This window comes from Mustela putorius, unplaced genomic scaffold (assembly GCF_011764305.1).
Source record: "Mustela putorius furo isolate JIRA1106 unplaced genomic scaffold, ASM1176430v1.1 tig00000031_pilon_pilon_pilon, whole genome shotgun sequence".
NCBI lineage: Eukaryota > Metazoa > Chordata > Mammalia > Carnivora > Mustelidae > Mustela > Mustela putorius.
In genome coordinates, this window is record NW_025421260.1 from 4090361 (window position 1) to 4103585 (window position 13225).

The 13225-nt window shown below is 36.0% G+C and overlaps 1 pseudogene; it reads right to left on the reverse strand.

Moving 5' to 3' along the window:
- Positions 1-5433: 5433 nt before the first annotated feature.
- On the reverse strand, positions 5434-7061 carry LOC123390688 (annotated as a pseudogene).
- Positions 7062-13225: the final 6164 nt, after the last annotated feature.

A 13225-nucleotide genomic window follows, 5' to 3' on the forward strand; every position in this document is an offset into this window, starting at 1 on the left:
GCTCCATGGGGAGCCTGCTTCCCTCTCTCTCTCTGCCTGCCTCTCCATCTACTTGTGATTTCTCTCTGTCAAATAAATAAAATCTTTAAAAAAAAAAAAAAGAAATTCTGTTCACATTGATACACTTGAGACTGAAAAAATTAACTTGATGGTTTCATGGATATATTATAATCTCCTAACTCATAAAAATTTACCCTAAAAATAGACATGCTTCTACTCTGAACATTTAACCCTTATACATTAATATTCATTAATGAAAATACTGCTCTTTGGAACACAAGTTGAGCATGAAATACATGTAGTTCTCTTTTTAATCCCTTTTAATAACTATCCATTCATTTTAGCCCTCTTTCAGTATCATAATTTTGATTACCTTCATCTGGGGCAGAAAATCAATCAAATCTCTAGTTTACTGCAACAGAAAAAGTGCTTATGATATATAAGAAGAGTCTTGACACATATCACCATAAAATGACAGTCAACTGTTGTTGTTGTTTCCTCCTAGTTTACTAGTCACAATACCAAACAAGAAGTTATATAATAACAAGGATTATGCCTACCTTAACTTTGACTTCATCCTATGTGGTACACAATAGTACTATATCCATATTTGTTATATGAATGAAGATGTTTTTGTCATTCATGAAGAATGAAAGAATCTAGGTATGTTTTTTCCCTCAGAAGTCTCTTAAGAGACCTCCAGCACAATGTGGATTATGTGGATGCAATTTACATTACTGCATAAACTATTATACAAATCTGGTACTCCATAATCAATTTGTTTTGTTGTTATTACTCCCTGAAATAACAAACTACATGCTCACGTATGAGCCAAATGAATCCAAATACACAATTCAGCTGTACTCTTAAAGAGTAAAAATAGTTTTATACACAATTAAGAAGTTAAAAAACATGTATTTTTAAAACAATATTCTGTGAACAAAAAAGGCTGTTTGTGTCATCAAAGTCTGAACTACTCTGACTAGCCTGAATTCCACTCAGTCTTCCCATGACAGGCAGCTCAGCAATCAATAATGGGTCACAGGAGCTGAAGGTCAAGAATTCTACATCTTGAGGTCTTACATTTATTTCCAGTTCTTAGCCCCAATAGCTTGGATCTTATTTCTTATCTCTTACTTATTAAGTAGAAATTTTTTTTCACTGTATTACATCCAATGTATTAAATTTATACACACATAGAACTTCCCAGTTATAGTGTCTGAATGTGGTCAGGATAAAAATAATGCATTTCAAAACAAAAATCAAAGAATGGCATAAGATTGATATTAAGTTTTTGCATAGCCAGTTCTAACTATGTCCAACTTAGAGGTAAATATATTCTACCCATGTATGGATCTTTAATTCAATAAATCTCATTCATTTCCCAAAATTAACCTAATAATTTATGCTGTCATGAGTCACTTTGCCTATTCAAAATAAACAGAAGGACAAAGAAGTATTTCCAGAAAAGAGATGAACTACAAAAAGGAAAGGAAATAAATTTCTAATAATAATAGTTTTGAATCAGAGCTATTTTTTAAAAACCAGAATACGTATGGCAGCTATTTTTCTTCGGTGTCATGAAAGCTATTCAGTAAATTATCCTAGAGTAAACTATTGACAACATTATTCATTTAGAAATCCTAAATGAACTTTCTTGAATGTGTTTCAAAGTGAAGCAATCATGTGACACTCTGCAGATCTCATGTTTGTGCCTTCTGCAGTCATAATGTCTGTTACACAGACAGACACAGACAATTAAGTTCCCCAGGAGAGTGTTGTTGGCACAAACTCGTAAAAGTTTTCTTAATGCTAAAAACATGAAACAACAGACTAAACAGCAGCCAAGAAGAGGAAATCATGACCGTTGGCAGTACACTGTCACTCACCTTTCTCTAGTGAATTAATCTGCCGTGAACATTAGGAATAGCTTCCTTCATGTCAGAAGCAAAACCATTAGATCACCATCCAGAGGATGGACAGGAATTATATAAACCTCTAGGAACTCTAATGCCAAGGTAATTATAATCTTCAGTAACTAAATGGCTCAAGAGTTTTACTCATCTTCTGTTTTCACTGATGGACATCTGTCTGTTAAATCTGTGGGCCCCATGTGGCTATTTAAAATACCGACAAATGCAGGGTAATAGAAATGAGCAAAACTAAGTTTAAATGACAGAGAAGTTTGGTTGCTACCAGAAATAAGGGTAGATAATAAACAGCAATGACATATATTGATAATAGAGAAATATTCGGTTTCACTTAGTTATTCTTTGCTCATCTATCTTCTCATTTGCATGGCTTCTGACATTACAATAGGTCTTTACCAGCTGGTGTGTATGAGTGATGTAGTAGCTTTCTCACCAGTTTGCCTTAGTCTTCCCTTTTGGCCCTTCAACCTACCTTCCTTGTCAAAAGCAAGAAAATCTTCTAATAATAGTACTATGAGTAAGTCATTTCAAAAGAAGGGGCTTCACACTTCATATTCAGCGGCCATGTTTCTCCTGCACTGACCAAGACATCCTCCAGAGTCCCCTCAGCTCCAGGAAACTTCAGAGAATGTACTTCTTGATTATCGACCTCTGACCTCCCCTTTTTTAGGTCACTTATTAAAACAAACAAACAAACAAAAATCTTGTTATTTTAAATTATTTCTCTGTTCCACTGAAATGCAAATGTTCCCCCAGCCTCTTGGTATGATTACAGCCCAGGAATGTCTTTCCCAGACTACAAAGCCATCCCTTTGAAATCGAAATCAGCAAGATGATGGGTCCCCTATATCTCACTCTGTGGGAGGGTAGGAGCCTCACTTTGCTAAGTACTGATTACCAAACACGAACCACATTGACCAATCTCCCTTCTAAAGCCCTCCAGTTCTTTCCTACTAGCTTAACCCAGTGCTTAAAAACCATTACAAACACTTCCATCTTTTGTTTCAGTGGGGTTAAGTTAGGTCCCTCTCCACCACTGCAATAGTCTCAACCTCTACTGCAGTTATCTTGAGTAAAGTCTTCTTGCCTTTTTAACTTTTTAATTCCATTGGATGCAGTTTCTTTTTGACAGCACTTACTCTGAGCAGCTTCTTATGCCTCTTGGTGTGTCTTCCCCAGTCTCCCTTCTTCGAGAACCTAATTATTCTGCGAGACCTAGATTAAATGTATTTTATGTGAGTACAGTTAGCTGAATTGAAATTACAAAGGAATTGGGGAGAGATAGTTTATTTTATACTACTGTGTACTGCCCAAAAACGTAAAACAGAATCAGCAACCTCGCCCTACTAGAATTAGACATTCTCTCTTAGAATATTCAGTATCTTTAATGAGAGACTGGAAGAATACAGAAAGACATTCTCTCTTTCCTAGCAGCTATCAGGACATTTCTTAGGTTTCCGATCTTCAAATGTTCACTTAGAAGAGGACTTCCACTTAGAAAGAAAGAAAAAAAAAAGAATTAAAACACTGTGAAATTTGTCTTGCTGAAACATTTTTCAGTTACTTAAAAGACGAAGAAGACTATCATCTTCTCTCTCACCAGGCAACTTCCCTTCAAATGACTTTGTAATGTCACTGAATATAGAACTCTGCTGAGCAGGGAATAGAAACATTGATGTCTGTGGAAAAGTGCTAAAGAACTCCTTGACATTTTGTGTCTGGCACCGTAAGGAAGTTTACTTATGAGAAAAGTTTATTGTGATGCTCATCAGGCATCGAATGTTCTATTTTTCTCCATACAAAAATGTATAATTATGTGCAGCAGCATATATGTACATCTGAGAAGAAAAAACAACACAGTGGGAAATGAGGCCAAGCTTGAGAGAGGGGTTATTCGTTGTTTATTCTTTCATCCTGAGGCTTGACAGAGCAAAAAGATTAAATGGAAACAAACAAACAAAAAAAAACCATGATGACCAAAAATCTGTAAATCAGCAGTTGAAAAGGAGTATTAAAATCCTATTAAAAAGAGTTTCCTCGACTCCTTTAACACTCAACATGCAATCTGTTTTCATGTTGTTTGAATCTAACGTAAGATTTATCCTAAATCGCCCACTCTGCAGAGCCATTATGACTTTGCCCCCTACCCCGATCTCTCAACTGGACTCCTGCAATAATTTCAGAAGTGGCATTCCGGCTTCCCCTTTTTCCTTCTGAAAACTATTTGCTACCTGGCAGTGAAAACCACCTCGGTGAAATGGCATCAGGCTTTCAGCAAAAGACAAAGCATGTCACTCCCCTGCTCAATAACCTTCAAATCTGTCTAAAAAAACCTCAACACTTGACCAGGGGGTAAAAGGCACTATATGACCTGCCCTATATCTCTGTCTCCAAAATTACTGCCTTTCATTTTTCCCATTAGACTCCCTATTCAGGCCATACTGGACTTACTGCTATTCCTCAAAAGCAACTGCCCAGAATATCCATCCTAGAGATTTCCACAGGATTCACTCCCTTACTTCATTCAGGATTCTGATCAAATATCTCCATTTTAGAGTCTTCTAGAATCCCTCCTTGAAATAGATCATTTTTTTCTCTCCATGTCACCTAACATATAATTTTCTGTTACTGTTTTTACAGCAGAATTTCCTCCTCAAATAATCGTATGAAAACAATAATAAGATTGCGTCGCTTCATAGCCACCACCCTCCCGCACCCAAAGGCTGCTTCTCATTGCACTAAGGTAAAAAGCCACAATGGTTTCCGTGGAATAAGAATTCATTAGTAAGGACTCTTCCCATAACTGTGAACTACTGATCATTCTATCTACTCAGTTATTCCTTTCTGGATATTCTGATATTCTTGCCTGTTTTGAAAATACAAAGCTAGTTCCTGTTTTAGAATCATCGCACTCATTGTCCCCTGCATGGGAACACCAATTCTCTATTCAGGCCTTAATCACAGTATCAAAATGCCACTTCATAGAACTCTCCATTGCCTTACCTTGTTAATTTTTCATGGCATTTATAACTACTTATATGTTTACTCACTAATTTTATTTGCTGATTTCTACATATCTCAGTAAAATGAGAGTAAGAACTTTGGCTCTCTGGGTCATCACTGTATCTTTGACTCTTAGGAACAATGCCTGCCATGTAATAGGATACAGTAAATATGTTGAATAAACAAATTATATGTATACTTACAGGCAATTTTCTTTAAATGCCACACATGACTCTCAGGAACACATCAATTTCCTTAGAAATACGTCCCTTTTGAAAATTTATGTTTTTTTAAATATGTGCAATCATCTGATTTATTAAGACAATACAATTGTATTTAAGACAATACAAAGTATCCAAACAACATCAAAAGGTGAGTGTATTTAACCAAACTCAGCTCATAACAGAGAAACGAGTAAAAAGAATAATTCTGCTATAGCATATTGCTAACAGGAACTGGCAACAGAAAAAGTTGGTAAAGGGAGGCATTCTTTTAAGAATTAGAACCGAGGGGTTCCATAATCATCTGGCATCTGCTCAGTGTTGTACCTATGGTTAGAAATACATGATGGGAACTCTGAGGAACTTCTGAATCCTTCATTTAAGGTCCCAGTCAACTGTGACCACAATGTAGCGCTCGTGCTGAGTTACTCTCTGAACTAAGCAGTCATCTGCATAGGTTCCCATGTGTGTGCATGGTAATAGTTCAAATCCTGGATCTTTGGCAATCCTTAGAGCCACTCAATAATTTTGCCCCAGTTTCACAATTTCAGCCATTACACAGTTATACAAGGGATATACACTTGGCACAAAGACAGTCCACCACTGGGGTACCTGGGTGGCTCAGTGGGTTAAGCCTCTGCTTTGGCCCAGGTCATGACCTCAGGGTCTTGGGATTGAGCCCCACGTCAGGTTCTCTGCTCGGCGGGAAGACTGCTTCTCCCTCTCTCTCTGCCTGCCTCTCTGCCTACTTGTGATCTCTCGCTCTGTCAAATAAATAAATAAAATCTTTAAAAAAAAAAAAAAAGACAGTCCATCATTGGCTCTACTAAGTCAAGTTTGGCTTTAATGGAAAAGGTGATAAAGTTGGTATCAATCAGAATGTGGTAAGGTAGGCCCACTTGTGTGTTATATTGGAAGAATAACCAGGAAAGATGCTGGGGGATTTCTCTTTCCTTGAGTGCAGTGGGATCTTTCTTTTCTTTCCTTTTTTTTTTTTTTTTTTTTAAATTAACATATAATGTATTGTTTATTTCAGGGGTACAGATCTGTGAGTCATTAGTCTTACACAATACACAACACTCACAATAGCACATACTTTCCCCAATGTCTATCACCCAGCCACCCTATCCTCCGCCCACCACCCCCAGCCGCCCTCAGTTTGCTTCCTAAGATTAACAGTCTCTTATGGTTTGTCTCCCTCCCTGGTCCCATCTTTCATTTTTTTCTCCCTTCCCTCCCACTAACCCCTGCCCTGCCTCTCAAATTCCTTATATCAGAGAGATTATATGATAATTGTCCTCTGATTGACTTATTTCACTTAGCATAATACCCTCTGGTTCCATTCATGTCTTGCAAATGGCAAGATTTTTTTGATGGCTGCATTTTATATATATATATATACATATATATATATATAAAATATATATATATATATATGTATATATATATATAAAATAAATATATATATATGTATATATATATATATGTATATATATATATATATAAAATAAAATATCTTCTTTATCCATTTGTCTGTTGATGGATATATAGGTTCTTTCCATAGTTTGGCTATTGTGGACATTGCTGCTATAAACATTGGGGTGCACATGCCCCTTGAGATCACTACATTCATACCTTTAGGGTAAATACCCAGTAGTGCAATTGCTGGGTCGTAGGGTATCTCTATTTCCTACTTTTTAAGAAAACTCCATACTGCTTTCCAGAGTGGCTGCACCAGCTTGCATTCACACCAACAATGTAGGAGGGATCCCCTTTCTCTGCATCCTTGCCAACACCTGTCATTTCCTGACTGGTTAATTCTATCCTTCTGCTTAAGCCCCTGATCTTAGAGTCTAAGCATTGGCTTCTTGGTCACATACTTTCTTGCTTTCTTTTGCTTCCCCATGTTCACACCATACTCTTGTTTCGTGTGTGTGTGTGTGTTTTGTTGTTGTTGTTTTTATGTTGTAGAGAAATTTGACTTAGCTCTTCCCTTGGGCAATTCAATTTGTAATATTTGATTAAAGAAACCATAGATAACATAGCTTCAATTTAAAGAAATGATCCCCATGATCCAGGACATTTCCTTTTTCAGTAATGTTTTAAGGTACTAGTATAAAGAAGGCAGAACAAATAGTATCCATAAGATTCTTTCTTTCTTTCTTTCTTTCTTTCTTTCTTTCTTTCTTTCTTTCTTTTTTTAAGATTTTGTTTATTTATTTGACAGACACAGATCACAGGCAGGAAGAGAGGCAGGCAGAGAGAGAGAGGGGGAAGCAGGGTCCCTGCTGAGCAGAGAACCCAATGCGGGGCTTGATCCCAGGACCCTGGGATCATGACCTGAGCTGAAGGCAGAGGCTTTAACTCACTGAGCCACCCACGTGCCCCCATAAAATTCTTCGTATTCAAATGTTTTTTTTTTTTCCTGCTCTGTTGCCTAATAAAATATTTAACTATTTACTTAGTACCTGAGTCTCTAACTTAGACCTCTTTACTAGGCTTCAGTTTCCTATAGTACATATCCATTTGACTCTGCTACCTAAAATCAACAAATGAAAAGGGAACATACCATCTTTTCTGTTCCCATCCTAACGCCTCCTCCTGTTTTCCCTCTTTCCTGCTTTTTCCTCCCACCTCACTGATAGTTTTTAACAGCAACCCAGCTGCCAAAGCAAGACATATAAGAAATCCTCAATTCTATTCAGCTGCCCCACTGTAGTTTTTAAGATTTTATTTATTTTAGAAAGACAGAGAGAGAGGGTATGTGAGCAGGTAGAGGAACAGGGAGGGAGAGAGAAGGAATCTCAAGCAGACTCTATGCTGAGTGTGGAGCCCAGCGTGGGGCTCAATCTCACCACCCTAAGCTCATGACCTGAGCTGAAACCAAGAGTCAGATGCTTAACCAACCAAGCCACCTGGTGCCCTGCACTGTATGTTTTTCTATACAACTTCAATCCTTCAAAGATGCAATCCAGAATTAGAAATCTGAACAAAATACGTGAAACAATTATTTTCATTTGTTGAACAACCGGCAGTTAGTTTAGTGCTCTGAGAGAAGTAAAACAAATGAGATAAGTCCTTCCAATTAGTTCGGTTTTCTGACTTAACTCAAGGTGCTTCCTATACCTTGGTGCACAGAGGACCCAGGAGCAAAGCACAGTGGTCTAGCTGACCACAGGTACATAGATAAGATTTTACAGAAGTTGAAGTAATTGGATTTGCAAGGCTAAATAACAGAGGGAAGGAAAATAAACAGAGAAGGAACTCCACAAATCTACATGTGGGTCTTCTTAAATACCTTGCTGAATAAGAATCTGGGCATACTCCAGGAGGATAGGAAAAAAAAAAAAAAAAAAACACCAAGGAAAGAACAAATAAAACCATGAACTAAGAAACTGTAGCTTACACAGAGCTGAGCAATATTTTAGCATCAACCATCAAGTAATATTTAGCATCAACCATCAATTAATCATCCAAGGAAATCAACTGAGATCCAGGAATGACCATAACTTAAGGTATAAAGTGAAGTGCTATACCAGTCATAGATTATAGATTATGGATATCCACCTAACCAAGCATCATAAATAAGTCTGTATGAAGTGTGAAGTGTGTAAACCTGGTGATTCACAGACCTGTACCCCTGGGGATAAAAATATATGTTTATAAAAAATAAAAAATTAAAATAATAATAATAATAATAAATAAGTCTGTAAGAATAAAAATATCCACAAGTAACTGCCTGCTTAAACAAACTAACATTCTTTAAAGGAAGGTCCAGATATCCAAAAACATAACACTCAAAATGTTCAAACCCAATAAAAAATTACTGGACATAAAGAAATAAGAAAATATGATCTGTAAGCAGTAGATAAATCACAAAAAGAAAGATAGCCAGAAGTAACTGGGATGATAGAGAGCAGATAATATTTAAAACAGTTATTATGAAGATGGTAAAATATTTAAACATAGACAAACAAGACACAATGAGAAGGAAAAAAAAATAAGAGAAATGGAACTTCTACAATGAAAGTACAGTATCTGAAATTTAAATACACACTAGGTATAACTAATAGCAGTCTAGACACTGAAGAAGAGAAGATTAGTGAACTTGATGAATCCTACCTATAATGAAGCACAGAAATATTGGACTCTTAGATGGAGTAGGTAAGGAGATAAAGTATTTCTGGTGAGTATGACTCCCAAATTGTTCAGATATGATAAAGATATTAACCCTTACACCTGAGAATCTCAACAAATCACAAGCAGAATGAACACAAAGACAATTTCAAGGACATAATAATCACATTCTTAAAACAAGCAATAAAGGAAAACATTTAAAATCAGCCAAAGTTAAAGACGTTTAATACGTAGATGTTCTCCAGAGAACAATAACATCTCCTTTTTTAAAATCTCAAGCAAATGTCCTTCATAGAAAATAATAACCAGAGAACAAGCAGGAAAGGAAGTGCAGGGAATTATAGTTCTAAATGTTTCCTCTGATGTGGCACTTGATCCCAGAACCCTGAGATCATGACCTGAGCTGAAATCAAGAGTCAGATGCTGAGTGCGGAGCCCAACGTGGGGCTCAATCTCACCACCCTAAGGGGCACCCCCAAGGGGAAGGCATTTATCTGAGGAATTAAATCCAAGGCTTTCATTATCTTAATGAGCAATTTCAAAATTCCCCAAAAGAAAAATGTTCTCTTGAATTCAAAAGGCTTTTTAGACCTACAGTCTAAATTATTATCTGATAAGCATTTGCAGATGTTTGTATAATCAGTGAACAAATACAACTACCTTTGGATTTAAACACAACTATCTTTGCATTAAAAACATAAACCTATTTTTTTTTAACCTCCTCTAAAGTCCCTTCAGTGGCATCCCATGCCCAGAGGACAAGTTCCAAGTTCAGTTTTTGTCCTCACTTTATGCCTATTCCATTTTACTCCCTGTTATTTTGTTTCTGACACTCCATTTAGTTGAAACAACATTTTTTTTTTTTTTACTTTCTTCTTTCCACACAGAATGGCCCCTCACTAAATTAGAAGACTCTTGCTAAAGGTATCCAGAGTATCCTGTGCTCCTTCTATCAAAATATTTGCTTCACTTTAACTGTTTACTGAAATTCCTTTCTTTCTCTGAGTCAGATTTACTATGAAGCAAGTGAATCTTAAGCTTCCAGGTTCCTCACTTCAGGCAGCCACATTTAAGGCCCTGGTTATTAAGTACTGACAAAAATTATTTAAAATTAGTCTCTGCACATGAAATGTCACATCTAAATTTTTGTAGTTGATATAGGAAATAATCTTAGGGTTTTTACTAAATTTAACAACTCTAAATTGTATCTGATATTACCAATAATGAGTACAAAAGCCAAAAGAAACATTAGTGAACTACATTAAACAGGCAATCTTGCTAAAGCAAAAACTGAACTGCATGTTTTTTAGATATCATCTTTTAAGAATAAATTCATTGTTTGAAAGTTAAGCACAACTCAAATCATTGTGGCAAAGCAATATTCACACTAGAAAACCCTTACCTCTTTTAGGCACTCAGTAATAAAAAAGGAAGTAACAGATATTACTCAGTTCCACTACAAATTAGAAGACATTTTGCAGGGTTGTGGGCTATGTGCTCTTCTGTCCAAATCTCCAACGACTTCTCTAAAAATAACCACCAGTTTTCTTTAGAAGAACTACTGGGGTATTTATGTAAGACTCAGCATTATGTGCAAACAAAGGAGAGGCACTTGGTATAACCATTAAAATATAGAGTCTGCTTATTCTGTAACTGGAAAATGGGGGATACTTGAGGGAAAGTAATTCAACAGGAGGTCTTGGGATGGTAATCAATTCTATTTTGATCGAACGTTTAAATACAGCTGACTCTGGCCACATGAATTAACCATCTCTCCCAACCTGTTATCTCAAATCAAGTACTGATATCATAGGTTACTAACGAATTTCACAGGTTATGAATTCCAATTTAAATTAGAAGATAAATTTTTGTTTTCCTACCAATTCTTATCATAACCCCCATTTTAAAGAAGCTTATAACAACTGAGATCAGGCTGAGAGTTTTGAATCCTGACACCATTGAGAAACAAGCAAAAATCAGAAAGGCAGTAAGGAAAAATCAACCCAAAGCAATACATAATAAAATCTTGGTCTTTTTTTTTTGCTGAAAATAGACAATACATCCCTCCTTCTGAGTCATTACACCCATTAAGGATAATCTTAGATACAGAAGATCAATAAATGTTTGATGAAATAAATACTTTAAAAAAGTTATATTTTAAGATTTATTGAGACCTCAGCTCATTTTACAACTATAAAATGAAGGTTTGAGTCAGATCATGCTGAGATTCACCCTACTGTTAAAAATTTGATAGAATCTTGTATAATGTAATATGTTCACAATGTACAATGTATCAAAGTTGAGATAAATGGATTATAAAAAATGTAGAGCACAAATATGCAGATGTGATTTTTAAGTTCTGACCACATGTATGTGGCTCCATTTCTGTCTGCAAACTACAAATTTTATCTGGCATATTCTCGAGCTTTTATAATAAAAAATATAAATCTAAAAAATAAAAAATTCAATTTACTTGAGACCAAAATTCTAGATACTCATGTGTATGTGTTTTTAACATATAAGTTTTCAAGATTTTTTGAATATGTCGAAACTATATAAATGGCAACTGAAATATTTTAATCTCTCAGAATAAGAAATAGGATAAAATATCAAATAGTCAGAAATACATAGTATTTTAAGGAGGAATGATGTTCAAGATTAAATAATAACATTCAAATAGTAACAGGCCCTTTTTCAAGGTTTTATGATACTCAAAATGAGAACATACAAAAACAAAACAAAAAGACTACTTGGAATAAGTTGACAGTATGTTTCCTTCAAGATTAATCATAGTGCAGAACAGACCAAATACATCCATTTATTGAAGAAGTTGTACAATCAAAACTTTTAAGAACTGACAACTGTCTTGGTGTCCTGAGTCACCTTAGTCCCTGAGAGGAACGATCTCTCCTTCTCACTAAATCACACCAGATTATGTGACAAGGCATATGATGTGTTATTGGCCACATGCTGACTGAGCAGCTGTACAAAATGAATTAAAACCAAATTGCGAAAACATCTAGAACTGCAAACTTTTTAGAATGTTAAATGAAAATAAAAAGCTGTTTACACGGATTACACAATCAAATGAAGTAGTGAATTGAATATATTTAAAATTACTATTTTGTAAGTCATCTTTAAATGATAAGTTAGGTTTCACTATGAACATACTGGAATATATAGATTCTTAGGTAATGGCCATAACTTTACCAAAAAATTGTGAAAATATGTGATGGCAGCATGAATAAAAATGTTATGGAGAAGGATTCAGTAGAATATGACTTTGAATTACTCAGTAAGAGTTAAATAATATCCAGGTTTCAAAGGTTATTACAGAAGGGAATCAACTGGTATCAAGGGATATTAGTGGCATAAATTCCAAATATTAAAAACATGTATCATTCTTTCATATTCACAGCAATTATTTATTTACTACCTCTCAATGCCAAATATACCTTTCAATACATGCTCTGTGATAATGCACATAATTCCTTTAAAAATTTATTTTACAAGTGAGCACAATGTTAAACTTTCTCAGTAGAGGTTGTTAGAGGAACACTGCAAGAGAAAGGAGCACTCCTTCCATTTCCAGAGGTGCACTTTTGGTCCATGACATGGGTGTCAGAAACGTTCTGGCTACATGAGTGATCTCCTGGCACTGCTGCAGCCTTGGCTCGGGCTAGTAATCACTGTGCTGCAGCTATCTCAACATAAACACAACTTTTACACACACCAGAGCCCCACCTTTCTCTGCTCACCTATCTTAAGGCCCCAGTGGTTTGTCTCCCAGGGCTCTCCTAATGCTACAGCCCTGTGAATGCCACGGACCTCCCAACACAAACACCAGGCCTTTTTGGCTTTCTGTTCACACTGATGCCTCACTCCTTCTATATGCCTGTGTACCTGGCCACACTGGTGATGGCTCACCTGTGT